This window comes from Herpailurus yagouaroundi, unplaced genomic scaffold, assembly GCF_014898765.1.
Source record: "Herpailurus yagouaroundi ecotype Mexico unplaced genomic scaffold, PumYag 139, whole genome shotgun sequence".
Lineage (NCBI taxonomy): Eukaryota > Metazoa > Chordata > Mammalia > Carnivora > Felidae > Herpailurus > Herpailurus yagouaroundi.
Window position 1 is genome coordinate 8,960,334 of NW_024412394.1, and position 14,597 is coordinate 8,974,930.

A 14,597-nucleotide genomic window follows, 5' to 3' on the forward strand; every position below is an offset into this window, starting at 1 on the left:
AGTGGGCATCAAAAAACCACATTTTCCATCACCAGATTGCTTTCTTGAAACGGTAAATGATGCAGAAGGTCGGTACCAACTGAGACAACTTAAAACTCCTTTCTCAAAGCTCTCCTCCATGGCCTGCTAAAAAGTGAACCCAGCCGGCTTTTGGGAGGCATTTTTGAAAAAACTCTTCGGCCATCCCTGGATCCATCATTCCTAAGCATCACCTCCATCCATGTACTTCATAAGACAGCCCAGGCCAGGCTGTTAGCAAACCCGCTTCAACACTTCACTTGCCAAAGCCGTGTCTAGTCTGGGGAAGAGTTTCCACAAGCTGGCTCTAACAGAGTCCAAGGCACACGGAGGAACCAGAAGTCATTTTCTTTAACCTAAGGATGGCAGGCGCACATGCTCCATCCAGCCCAATGCTGGACGCTGCCCGCCAGGTGCTCTTGGCCTCCGCCAGTGAATACGTGGTTTTGCGTTGTTCTTAAATATCTATTTCTTCAGCCCACCAGGAGTAACTTCCCAGTCTCCCAAACTGAAGTTAGGGAGTGAAGGGGCAAGTCTACCCCTTTACACATTTCTTTCGTCCTGGTGGCCACTGTAACTTGGGGGAGTACCCAGCCCCCAAAGAGCCTACAAGCGCATATACATACATATATGCATCATGTCAAAAACCCCCAAAGGCACATCCCTAGGGTCCTGCGGTTTCTTGGCTGGAAGAATGAAGGCTTTATAACATCACAACCTCCAACTGCGAGCCCCACCACCACCACCCTTTAAGCGGGGGCTGCCAATTATAACGCCCACCTCAGCCCTCCCCCTTGGCTGGGATGCTGGACAGCCCGCAGAGGGAAGAGCGAAGAAGGGAAGCAGAAAGAAGGCCTTGCTAACATACTGAAAGTAAAGAAGTGGGGGGGGGGGGGGGAGACTTTTCCCTCCCCTCCCCCGTCTTCTCACGGAGCATCCCCCAACTAATTTTTTTAAATGAAACTTAATAAGCTTCTTGCCTACCTTGGCTGTTTCTGCAACAAGTGCATGGGCAATCCGACAAGACCAGACTCCGCTTGGGGGATGAGATGGGGGGCGAGCAGAGCTGATGGAGTAATTTCAATATTAATTTATGTCAGAGCCGCCTTCTCGAAGCGCTACTCACTTACAGTACTGCCCTCAGCCTGTAAACAAATATCGCTCCGCCAGGAAACATACTCCCCAGATGCAAGCCCCTTCCCCAGCAGGGAACAGGGCCCTGCGCCGCCCCCACCCCACCCCCAACAGCATGCTCCCTCACCCCGGGGAGGAAGCTCCGGGTTTCCAAAGCACCAACCCACCACCTCCGCCACCACCCCAGCAAGAAACTTACTCGGTCCGTCTACGCCTCCACCCTCCCTTCAGGAAATCTACTCTCCATATGCATTCAGCCTCCCCGCAGGAAATCTGCTCCCCCCTCCCCCCTTCTATATACATGCACCCCTCCCTCTCCTCCTCCCCACGCGCCCTCCCCAACCAGAAACTTACTAGCGTGCAAGCGTGCAGGCTCTCCTGATCCTGGAAACTTACTCCCAGATATAGCGCCCGCCAGCCCCCTTTCCCGGCCCTGCTCCCCGTCCAGCCCTCCGCGGCAAGCAACTCCAAACTCTCCGCATCCAGCCACTCTCCCTCCCCGGTGGAAATTTGCAGCGCGGGGCCGCGCGCGTGCATCCACCCTCCCCTTCAGGAAACTTACTCCCCATCTGCATGCACCGCCTCTCAGCCATCGCTTAGAGGGAAGGGGGTGTGCTAGGGAGACAGAAATACATATGTATCTCTCGCCCCTCCCCCGGCCGCAGCCCACTCGGGGCCGAGCCGCGGTAACCTGGCCTTACCTTTTGCATTGCTCCCCACCCTCGCCCCCTCCCTTAACCTTCCTTATCCGCTCCCCGGCGCCCCCCTTTTTTCACCCATTACCCACCCCTAGCAACCGTTCCCAAGCTCCTCTCGGCCTTTTTTTTTTTTTTTTTAATCCAGGATGCAAATTCCTCCCCTGTCAGCAAATCGACTGTCAAATTATTTTCTTGCAAAAGGAGAAAGGCGGGGTGGGGGGGGGGGAGCAGAAGCAAAAAGGGGGAGGGCGGGGGAAGGGAGAGAGGGACAGAGGAGGGGAGAGATATCCCTCCGCAGAGCTGGGTCTGGCCGCGGGCGGGGAAGCAGGAAGTAAGGTGTCCAGCGCCGCGGCCGGCGGGTCCTCCGCCGCGGCCCCCACCCGCGCCCCCTGTCCCTCCGGGTGCCGCGCTTCGGCGGGCGCGGGCAGCCTGGCGCATTGTTCGCAACCTCCCCGGCGATGCGCAGCCGACCTTATTTGTGTGCTCTGCATTTGCGTGAGGTTGCACCTTTTGTAGGCTGGCGAGACTCTGGGCGAGGATGGGGCGGGGGACGCGGACCGAGTTGCGGCCCCGCGCGGGACCTGTCAGCCCCGGGGTGTGGCGGACTCTCCGGCGTGACCGGAAAATCGAGGCCCGGGAGAAGGCGGCGTGGCCGGGAAGCTGCCGCCTTAGACCCGGACCAGTGCAGGATTGCTTCCTGCGTAGCCGTCCCGGTTATTGTAACGCGCTTTGCAATTTAACGACGGGGGTGGGGGGGGGGGGAGGGTTCACTTAATTTTTTAAGGGGTTGCAAAGATGCTAAGGTTTAGGTGGAGTGCGGGGAGAGGGCCCGTGCCGACCCCCACTACACCCAGGCTCGGCGGGGCTGGGAGAGGGGCTGGGGCTCCCGGGAAGGGGCTGGAGGTTCGCGAAGCGCGCGGCTCCATCCCTCCGCCCCGATGGGGGCGGGGAGGGGGTGCTGCAGACGGCGCTGGAAACGCAGCTCTCTGGGGAGGGGTCTCCATCTCCGCGGCGCTGCAGGCCGGGGAGGGAGGTTGCCTAGGAGAGGAGCCGGGGCCGAGAGGGGAGGGGAGGGGGCGCGGGTGCCGCGGCGGCGCGCGCTCGCCCCTCCTCGCGCGCCATGACTGTGGAACGTGGTGCCGGGGAGGAGGGACGGCCGCCGGGGGCCGCCCGGGGCTGCTCGGCATTGGTGCGGAAACCCGAGCCGGGAGTCGCTCCTCGCGCTGTCTCCTCCTCCTCCTCTGCGGGGGAAACCGCTGCACCCAAACCGAGAGCAGCTGCGAGCAGGGGGCAGGGCGCGGGCTGAAAGGCGAGCCTAGGGTTCAAACCTCGGCGGCGCCAGGGGGGGCGAGAGCGGGACGGCCCCCGGGTCCCGCAAAGGCTCGGCCGCCCGTCGGTCCGGCGCGGGACCCCAGCGTTTCCAGGTTTCTCTCCCGGTCCGAGGGAACGTGAACCAAAGGTGGCCGGCTAAACAGACCACCTCGAGTCGGGTCTGAGACATCTGTCTCTTGAAGGGCCCACAACACAAGAGAGTAGTTTTTGCTCAAGGGAAAGTTAAACCATGCTTTTTTTCAGTGTGGGGAAATTGTTGCGTCCCTTCCCCTTAAAATCTCGCGCAGCATAAGTAAGGTGTTCCCGCTACCCGGACCTTCACCACTGTCCCCCACCCCCCCACCCCCAACTCGGGCGCTGGGTGGGGACAGGGCGGGGGAAGGCTATATGGGAGCTTAAAGCATGAGGTCATGGGCGGAGGAGGCTGCTGCCAAAAGCGGCCGAGGTTTGTGTGTATTTTCAGGGGTAACGGTTCTTTAGCAATGGTAAGCTCTCCCGCCTAACCCTACCAGTTCTGAGGCTCCTGGACCAGAGAACCCCCGCAAGAAGAGGGGGCTCTGGGCTATTTCACTCGATAAGCTTTGGGCCGGTGCCCAGCCCTCCTTTATGGGGTCCTTCCATAGAAGCAAAGAAAGCTGACGGACAGCGCAGTGTCGCGGGGACGGAGAAAGGCTTCAGATGCTCGGTCGCTGCTCCCCACCCCCACCCCCGCCCTTACTTCGGTCCTTGGTCTCTTACAACCAACCCGACTGCTTTCTGTGATAGCCTGCTTCTCCCCTCCCACCCATTCTCTAGCGGCTAGAGGAGTCTCTAAAACTCCTATCTACACTCCTTCAAAACCTTCCCAATTGCTCTTAGAATAAAGGCAAGCTCTGAAGCCCCTGCGTGATTTCGCCTCTACGGACCTCTCCACTCTCCCAGCCCCTCCTCTGTACTGTAAGCCGGGTGGTGCTTCTTTGTTCTGCCTGGGGCGGGGGAGGGGGGGGGCGATTTCTAACCCTTACCCCTCCATCGCTTATTACTAACTCCTGCTAGACCTTTAGGACTCCACTGCACTGTCACTACCTCCAAGAAGCCTTGTTGAGCACACAGTCTCATCTCTAACACCCTCAAGGTTCGAGAAAAACGCTCCCTAGGACACCCCTCCCTCTCCCTCCAGCCCAGCTGCAGCCTGAGCTGGCCCCAGTGACAGCCCTTTTCCTAGTGGAGGAAGAATAGCTAAGCTTGAGCGCCATCACTGCCTGGGGGCCTGACATCTTGGACGGAGTTAGCTGGGACAGAACCTCCAAACATTACCTGTTAACCTTAAGAGACCTGGAAAAAGCAGCGCACCTGGACACCCCAACCCCAGCACACACCCGTACATGTAATCCAAGGAGAGGTCTTTCCAACTAAAACTCCCCTGTCCTTCCCACCTCCGCCCCCGCCCCCACAGACAAACCTGAAGCTAAGAGAGAGTAAGTAAATTAATTGCCCAGGGTCAGAAATTCACACTCTGGCCTTTCCTGCTCCTAAACCAGAAGATGCAGAAAAGGAAGGGTTTGGAATTTGGGACCCAAAGAATTTCTGCTACACAACCAGCCATGCTTGAGTCACCTTCAAAGACCCCTGCATATGCTTTGGCCATTACCAACAGAGAGGTAGTATTGCCTCATGGTTAGTCCAGCAGGCTCTGACCTTGAACAAGTTACTTAACTTCATTTGATTCCGTTTCTTTGCCTGTAGCATTGGGATAATGGTGTCTACAGTGTAGTGCTGTGAGTTTTAAATGAGTTAATATATGTAAAGGCCTTAGAACAATGGCTAGACAAGTTCTTGATTATGGGTAGGATTATGTGCCTCTTCCCAAGGAGTCTAGAAAATCACGTTACCAGAATCTTCACTTATTTAACCATCAAAAATAATCTATGGCTCAAGGAACTCGAAAACACTGCTAGATGCACGGATGACACATGCAAAGACGTTATTTAGCCAATAGGCTCAACCCACAACAATGCATATGCTTGAAGACAATCCACAGGGTGGATAACCCCAAATCTGTAAACTGTGGTCCTGGACTCTTAGAGTGAGTATCTGAGGGAGGATAACTAAAATTAAAATATCACCTTGGGGGGCGCCTGGGTGGCGCAGTCGGTTAAGCGTCCGACTTCAGCCAGGTCACGATCTCGCGGTCCGTGAGTTCGAGCCCCGCGTCGGGCTCTGGGCTGATGGCTCAGAGCCTGGAGCCTGTTTCCGATTCTGTGTCTCCCTCTCTCTCTGCCCCTCCCCCGTTCATGCTCTGTCTCTCTCTGTCCCAAAAATAAATAAACGTTGAAAAAAAAAAATTTTTTTTTTTAATAAAAAATAAAAAAATAAATAAAATATCACCTTGGATCTTTGAAATCAGAGTCAGGCTGAAATAGTCCTAATCCTGGTGCAAAGCCCGCCTTGTATGACCTAAGGCCTCCTAGGGCCGCAAAAAAAAATGTGAGCGCATTCTTATTCTCATCAGATCCTAGTCTTACCATTCTCCGTGTTTACCCCTATAATAAGAGATTGTTTTTTAATGCATTCACATGGTTCCAAATTCAAATAAACATTGAGAAGTCTCCCTCCCACCCTGTCTGACACCCACTGTTTTTCCCTCTGTGGAGGTAGCTAGGGTTAGCCTTCAGAAGACATGTTTAACTGTTTTCCAGCTGAGGCCTTCAGAGAACTCTTTGGATGCCTATTTAAGTCTTTCTGTCCAGGGCTCCCTTCTCCAATCCAGGCAGAATGGCTACCCCACTCCCATCCTACGCTAACCCCCCACTTCAACTTCAATCCTAAACAATTTGTGTTAATAGTGATGAACTACCTTTCCCGAGCTACCAACAAAAAACAAACACTCTGTGGTTCTTTCTCCTCCTGTACACTAATAATAATCACCGAGATTTACTGAGGGCTTTCTGTGTGCCAAGTGCTGTGCTAAGTACTAGACATGCACAAGCCTATTTAATCAGCCCCAAACCGTCATTATCCTTACTTTACAAATGCAGACAGAAATGGAGGTTCAGATTACATAACCTGCTCCAATTGGCAGCCAGGCCAGCCTAGCCCAAACCCTCTCTCCTAACCACTAGGCCTCTTGCCTCTCTGCAGCACAGGGAAAGTTCTGGTAGCCTGAAAGGGAAGTTGTGGAATGGACTCTTTTTTGGACTTTGTCAGCCCTTAATTCAAATTTTGGGTCTGGCTCTATCAGCAATGAGACGTCGAGGAGGTTTCTTTTTTCTTTTTTTTTTTTTTTTTGATGTTTATTTATTTTTGAGACAGAGAGAGACAGAGCATGAACGGGGGAGGGTCAGAGAGAGAGGGAGACACAGAATCTGAAACAGGCTCCAGGCTCTGAGTGGTCAGCACAGAGCCTGATGCGGGGCTCGAACTCACGGACTGCGAGATCATGACCTGAGCCGAAGTTGGACTCTTAACCGACTGAGCCACCCAGGTGCCCCTCGAGGAGGTTTCTTAACCTCTCTGAGCCCCAGTTCACCCATCTGTGAACCAGAAACAAACGTGTTTCATCGGTTTAATGTGAAGATCAAATGCATGTAGGTAATGGCTTTTAAAATGCCTAGTAAACCAAATGCAGTGTTTAGATCTTGTGTGGCTCTGATGTGAATAAACCAGTAGTTAAAAAGACATTGTTGAGGGGCGCCTGGGTGGCGCAGTCGGTTAAGTGTCCGACTTCAGCCAAGTCACGATCTCGCGGTCCGTGAGTTCGAGCCCCGCGTCGGGCTCTGGGCTGATGGCTCAGAGCCTGGAGCCTGTTTCCGATTCTGTGTCTCCCTCTCTCTCTGCCCCTCCCCCGTTCATGCTCTGTCTCTCTCTGTCCCAAAAATAAATAAACGTTGAAAAAAAAATTAAAAAAAAAAAAAGACATTGTTGAGACGGGGAATTAAAATGTGGACTTGATATAAATGTTAAGAGATTATCAAGGTGATATGATATATGTAGGTATTATAGATATGTGAAATAGATATTATAGATGTGATAATGGCAATGTGGTTATGTTTCTCCTTTAGTTCTTATCTATTAGAGATGCATAATGAAGGATTTGGGGTGAGTGTAAGTTGAGGACTTATTTTGGGGTTTCCCCTCACCCCAAAAAGAGAGGATAAATAAAACAAAATTAGTGAAATATGGATAATTGTTGAAGCTCTTTATTATACTGTTTCCCCTACTTCTGTTGAATGCTTGAAATACTTCAAATCGGGGCACCTGGGTGGCTCAGTCGGTTAAGAGTCCAACTTCGGCTCAGGTCATGATCTCACAGTCCGTGAGTTCGAGCCCCGTGTCGGGCTCTGTGCTGACAGCTCAGAGCCTGGAGCCTGCTTCAGATTCTGTGTCTCCCTCTCTCTGACCCTCCCCTGTTCATGCTCTGTCTCTCTCTGTCTCAAAAATAAATAAAACATTAAAAAAAAATTAAAAAAAAAAAGAAATACTTCAAATCGATTCGAAATAAATTTAAAAGTGAAATCATTGTCTTCTAAAACATTAAAAATTTAAGATTATCAGACATAGTCAATTACTATGAATTGTTAATAATTATAAAATTTTCTAAGCTATGGAAATATAGTACCGGCTTGGAGTATAGTACATGCAAAATGGCAATTTTAGTACTGTGAGACATTCGGGGCCGGTCTTACCTGCCTTTGGGAGGTAAGCTGGCAGGGGGGGTAGGATAATGGGAATGGAATGAACACTGCAGAGGGTGAGGTAAACAAGTAATTGTTCAGGACCCATTCAACCATACAGAAGACAATGTATGGGAAGGTAAATGGGCAGAGGAATGGGTAACAGAGGAACAGGCAAATTTAAATTGGGGGTAGATTTTCCCTTAAAATACACATCTGCACAGAGCCACTTCAAAATTGAATGGATTAGGAATCAGATGCACTAGGCAAAATCCTCAACTCCCTACTTACCAGTTCTGTTACCCTGCGCGGAACTGTGGATCTAAGTTCTCTCCTTTGCAGTTTTGGTGCAAGACCTCTCCTGCCCCTTCCACTGTCCAGACTGAAAGTCTAGGGAATGCTATTGGCTTCCACAAGAAAAGGATCATATCTGAGGCCACACTGCTTAGTTGCCTATCTCAAGAACAGATCAGAGCTCAATAGAAATGGAAATGTATCCAACTCATAACCAAATAAAATGTTTTAGGCCCAGCGAACATTTGTTTATTGTTCTAGGAGTCTTTTGTGTGTGTGTGTGTGGATGTGTGCGTGCTCCGGATTTCAAACAGCTGGAATTATGTTTACATGTGCCCCGTTTTGAAATAAAAGTTTGTCTTCTTTGAGAGAAAATTTGCATTTCAGAGAAAAGATGAGACAATATATGTGGTAACTCTTTGAAGAAGGGAACCCTTCTGGATAATATGTTCCTTTATATTAAAGGTAGCTGGTGGGGCGCCTGGGTGGCGCAGTCGGTTAAGCGTCCGACTTCAACCAGGTCACGATCTCACGGTCCGTGAGTTCGAGCCCCGCGTCGGGCTCTGGGCTGATGGCTCAGAGCCTGGAGCCTGTTTCTGATTCTGTGTCTCCCTCTCTCTCTGCCCCTCGCCCGTTCATGCTCTGTCTCTCTGTGTCCTAAAAATAAATAAACGTTGAAAAAAAAATTAAAAAATTAAAGGTAGCTGGTGAGGAAAACTTAAAAGCTGGAAAAACTGGAGGTATGGATAAATAGGGGAGAAGCATATACCACTATGCTTCCTGCTCTATCCAAGGCTGCAGGGTGAAGTCTCTGGAGGCAACATGACCAAGTCAAGGGACCATGTGTGCTCTAGGGATGAGTGAAGGATGTAAGGTTGTAACTAATGCAGTTGTTGAAGGAGGCTCAGTGGTGAAGGCAATGAAGTTAAAGCAATGAAACAATATGGTTGTAGGCTGTTACTCAGGCTCATTTCTTTATCCTCCTTAAATCTGTAACAACCCAAGCAGTGAAAGCAAAAAATCATGGCACAGAAGGGCTTATGGGGCTCCCATCTGAAAACCAATAAGATAGCATAAGTCACTTCAACCCCCAAGTCTGTTAAGGATGGTGTTGACAGAGCAGACCTTACTCAAGACAGGAGGCTAACTGGTGTTTGTGTAGTAATGCTAAGAGATTGCTATCTCAGGCAACTTTCTGGCCAGAGAAAATACGTTCCAGGCTATGAGAAGGTCCTCAGTTTAAGTCCTAGTTCCAAGAGAAGGGAAAAAAAAAAAAAAGCTAGTATATTTAGTAGATTCTGAATACAATACAAAAAACAAAGAGGGACTAACTCTGGAAACCACTGCTAAAAATCCCCGCCCCTGCCCAGAAGTCCTGCTGAGGAGTCACACATTTCAGCTCTGGTGTGAGTACATGGGTGGTGCTCAAGGGCTGTGGCGGCCCAGGATACTTCCCAAATGGGTGGCTTTGTTAGCTGTTGAGGGCAAGGAAGGGAGAGAGAGATTAACTGAATTTCCTAGGGGGATGCAAATCTATTAAAAAGTTTTACATTGCACCACGGGGCAATTTAAATGTAAGTATAGATAACAGCTACTTTTCCAGAACCCGTATAGGAACCACAATTTTAAGAGGGAGAGCAAGAACCCATGAGTCCTGGCAGGAAACACAGGGGCTCGAACTCAACAAACTGCGAGATCGTGACCTGAGCAGAAGTTGGACGCTCAACTGACTGAGCCATCCAGGAGCCCCTGAAATTCTTAGTAATTTTTAAACGAAGGGTCCTACGTTTTCATTGTTGTGCTGGGCCTCACAAATTATGTAGCCAGTCCTGTGTGCAGGGTTAAGGGAAGCCAGCAGGGGAAGGTATTGTACCAGAGGATTAAAAGCGTGTGGAGCCTTTAACCATCCTTAAGACAGAAAGGGCAAAAAAGAGAACTATCTGGCATGGAGAAAGAGCTGTTAGTGAAGTTGTGGCTGTGGCTGTAGCTGTAGGAGAAGATCACACAATAGAAGTGAAGACCTTTGGTAGAAGAACAGCCATAGTCAACCCATAACCTGCTGAGAAGGAGGCAGGTGAATAGACACCCCGACTTCCCTCTGCTCCTCCCCTCTGATCTCTTGCGTGTGCCTCCCTTTGGTTGAACCCTACGGGAAACCAGAGGTTCTGGGAGCCCATTGACAAAATCAGTGAATGTTGGCCTGCCAGGGCACGAGGAACACTGGGAAAAAAAGTAAGCTAGTCTGGAAAGGGCAGAGAATATCCAGCTCAGGACTTTTACCTGAAATCTACAAGATCAGGGTTAAGAGTCAACAAAAGGGAAATATCACAAACAATGAACTTCAGTGAAGGAATTTAAATTTTTAAAGGATGGTCATTTGGTATGCATTATGCACAGGTTTTTACAAGCTCTCAAAAGAAAAACAAGATATTTAAGAATTTTTGAGAAAAGAGGCTTGGATGGTTAAAGGAAACATCATTAACCATCATCAAACCTGAGATTTCAAATTTTTGAGAAGCACTGGAGGCCAAAATTCAAATTTTGCCGCTGCGCCTCACTCCCTTAACTCTTTTTTCCTCCGCCCTTAGGTCAACATCACAACAAAAAGGTCCTTTGACAGGCAAAGCATCTCGCAAGTTGCTAGGGCCACTAGGGCAACCGAAGAGACTATAATCCAAAAAAGGATCTTGGTATAATTAAGTATTCGTAGATACCTTTTACATATGAGTAAAATCGAAAAACTCCTACAAAGGGCAAAGGGAGTGCATTATGTTGATTTGTATCTCTTGCAAATACTTAATTCCTCTGAACATTTTAGAGTATCTGGGTCACTTTCAAAAAAAGTACATATCACGGATTAATTTGAATCCCATTCAGAGTTCCTAACTATTCAGAAATGGACTAAACTTAATTTCTCCATTATAATTTCCATGAAAAACCAAGATTCTGCTACAAATGCGAGTAAGATTACAGGGACACGCTTCATCTTTTTCCAAATTTGAGGCAAAAGTCACAGAATATAAAATCAATCATCTTGAAGTGTACGATTCAATGGCATTTAATACATTCACAATATTGGATCACCATCACCTCTGTCTAGTTCCAGAACATTTTTATCACCCCAAGGAGACCCACAGTAACCAGTAAGTAGTCAGTCCCTAGTCTCCCCTCCCCCAGCCCCTGGCACCCACTAATCTGCCTTCTGTCTCTAGATTTATCTACTGTGCATTTTTCACGTAAATGGAATCATACACTATGTGACCTTTATCTGTCTGGTTCTTTCACTTAGCATAATGTTTTTGAGCCTCATCCGTATGGTAGTATATGTCAGTCCTCTATTCCTTTTTTATAGCTGGATACAATTCCATTGCATGGATATACAACATTTTGTTTATGCATTCATCAGTTGGTGGACATTTAGGTTGTTTCCACCTTTTGGCAATTGTGAATAGTGCTGCTATGAACATGAGGGTGCGTGTACTTCTTTGAATACCTGTTTTCAATTCTTTAGGGTACACACGTTAAAGTGGGATCGGTGGGTCGTATGGGAATTCTATGTTTAACTCTTTGAGGAGTTGCCAAACTGCTTACACTAAATCTTTTTAAGGGAACTCACTGCTGGAAATCCCTTTAGAAGCATTCATTTACAATCGCTTGAAATCATACATAGAGCAGCGAAGTCCATTCTTGTCTACAAAATAAAATACGGTCCAAACAAAATCTCTATTTGGGAGATCCTGTATTTAGAAATTGACTTGAGTTCTTATAATGTGTTTAAGTTATTAGTTTAAAAAAGTAATAATACGTGCTTGTGAGACATTTTTAAAAAACACCACGAGGTCCCTAAATGTAGGCTTTCTTTTCTTTTTTAAATTAACAGATAGCTTGGGGCACCTGGGTGTCTCAGTCGGTTGAGCATCTGACTTTGGCTCAGGTCGTGATCTCACAGCTCTGTGAGTTCGAGCCCTGCATCGGGTTCTGTGCTGACGGCTCAGAGCCTGCAGCCTGCTTCCGATTCTGTGTCTCCCTCTCTCTCTGCCCCTAACCCACTCGCATTCTGTCTCTGTCTCTCTCAAAAATAATAAATAAAACATTAAAAAAAAAACCCAGATAGCAAAATTGACGTGTGTGTGTGTGTGTGTGAGAGAGAGAGAGAGAGAGAGAGACAGACAGACAGACAGACAGAGAGAAAGAGAGAGATCAGGGTACAGACAGTTCCGTTATCCACCCCAAACCCCCCCACCCCGTGCTATTCCGTGAGTCACATTCTCCCCCCCCACTCCCTAACCCCTGGCAATCACTGATCTGTTCTCTATCATTCCTTTACTTTGCCTTTTTCCCAAATGTCATATAAATGGAATCACATAGTACATAATCTTTTGAGGCTGACTTCTTTCATGCCACATAATGTCTTTGAGACTCATTCATGCTGCTGCATATAATAGCTCCTTTTTATTGCTAAATAGTATTCATATTATACTAGCAAAAGTAAATATCACTATATAGTATTTTAATGCTGAGGAGTATGAATGTACACAGTTAATACACCCATTGAAGGACCTTTGGGTTGTCTCCTGTGTTTGGCAATAGTCTGGAATAAAGCTGATATAAACATTGCTGTGCAGGTTTTTGGGTAAACATAAGATTCATTTGTCTAAGGTAAATATTTAGGAGAGGGATCATTGGACCATATGGTAACTATGTGTTTAACTTTATAAGAAACAGGTAAATTGTTTTCCTAAGTACCAAATATATTCCCACCAGCAATGAATGAGAGTTTTAGCTGTAGTTACTGTTTTTTCCCATTCTTAATAGGTATATGATAGTATCTCATCATGGTTTAGGGGCACCTGGGTGGCTCAGTTGGTTGAGTGTCTGACTCTTGATTTTGGCTCAGGTCATGATCCCAGGGTTGATCTCAGGTCACGAGCCCCATGTTCGATTCTGCACTGAGCATGGAGCCTGCTTGAGACCCTCCCTCTCTCTCTTTCTCTCTCTCTCCCTCTGTCCCTCTCCCCCACTCACCACGTATTCCCTCTCTAAAATAAAAAAAAAAAGTTTTAAATAGTATCTTATCATGTTTTAATTAGCTTTTTCTTAATGGCTAATGATGTTGACCATGTTTTCATGTGTTTATTTTCCTCATACAAATTCACTTTGGTAAAGTGGCTACATGTTTAAGGCTTTTGCCTCTTGCCTTTTTAAACATCTAACAAACTACATATTTTACCTATTTATTTTACTTACTGTCTGTCTCCTCTATTAAAATGTAAATTCCAGGGGTGCCTGGGTGGCTCAGTTGGTTAAGCGTCCAACTCTTGATTTTTGCTCAGGTCATGATTACACAGTCCCTGAGTTCAAACCCTGCATTGGGCTCTGTGCTATATCAACACGGAGCCTGCTTGAAATTCTCCCTCTCTCTGTCTCTCTCTCTCTGCCTCTCCCTGACTCATGCTCTCTCTCTCTCTCTCTCTAAAACAAACAAACAAAAAAAAACCCTCAAAAATATGTAAGTTCCATGAGAGCGGGCATTGTGGTCTGTGCTGTTCATCACTCTAACAGCTATAACTTAAGGTGCTTGTAACTTGCAGTATCTTATCCCCTGTAACAGTGCTTCACACATAGTAGATATCTAACGAATATCTATTGAATGAACGAACTAACACTTGTTGAGTATTTACTAAGTGTCAAGGGGCATTCCCAAAACATCGTAATATTATCAGATCTGTTGTTTTTGTTGTCATTTAATTACTTTATTAATAATTTTTATTTCTTCTTTGCAAGTCTTGTTCAACAAACACACCAAGTGGTTACTATATGTTGTGTCAGTTACTGTGCTAGGTTTTAGGGATAAAGTGAAAGCTACCATTAAGAGACAGGTTGATACTGTAAGGTAAGGAAGGCACTGTGATAAAGATATATATGCACAGGAACCTGTCAAAGCACCGGGGAGGAAAACCAAAATCAGATGTAAGGCTCAAGGAGAGCTTTCTGGAAGAGCTGATCTGTTGAATAATCTTAAGCAAATAAAATGCTTGGCTTATACTTATCCCATACTATTAAGCAGACTTAAATTGTAAAATTAGTTTTGCTCCCACTTATAGTGATATAAATTATCCAGGAAGCACTATACTTTTTTTTCAGATATATTTATTTCTGAGAGAGAGAGTACAAGCTGGGAAGGGGTAAAGAGAGAAGGGAACAGAAGATCCAAAGCAGGTTCTGCGCTGACAGCCGCGGGGCTCAAACTCACGAGCTGTGTGAGATCATTACTTGTGCAGAACTCGGTGGCTCAACTGACTGAGCCACCCAGGTGCCCTGGAATGGAAGCACTTTTTTTTTTTTTTTAAGTTAATGTTTATTTATTTTTGAGAGAGGGGCAGACAAAGTACAAACAGGGGAGGGGCAGAGAGAGAGGGAGACACAGAACCTGAAGCAGGCTCCAGGCTCTGAGCTGTCAGCACAGAGC

The 14,597-nt window shown here is 47.6% G+C and overlaps 1 protein-coding gene across 12 annotated transcripts in view; it reads right to left on the bottom strand.

Annotated features, from left to right (window-relative positions):
* TRERF1 (transcriptional regulating factor 1) overlaps nucleotides 1–2,885 on the bottom strand; it is a 211,844-nt gene extending 208,959 nt beyond the window's left edge. For 7 of the 12 annotated variants that reach the window (XM_040473504.1, XM_040473512.1, XM_040473511.1 and 4 more), the window contains exons 1-2: nucleotides 1,507–1,634; nucleotides 1,003–1,084 (exon numbers count right to left, since the gene is read on the bottom strand). The gene's annotated coding sequence lies outside the window, so the exon portion shown is untranslated. Of the gene's footprint in view, nucleotides 1–1,002; nucleotides 1,085–1,351; nucleotides 1,373–1,506; nucleotides 1,635–1,714; nucleotides 1,832–1,853; nucleotides 1,873–1,939; nucleotides 2,045–2,321 lie in introns of those variants that run through there. The other 5 variants (XM_040473501.1, XM_040473499.1, XM_040473503.1 and 2 more) reach the window with 5 other exon arrangements.
* Nucleotides 2,886–14,597: the final 11,712 nt, after the last annotated feature.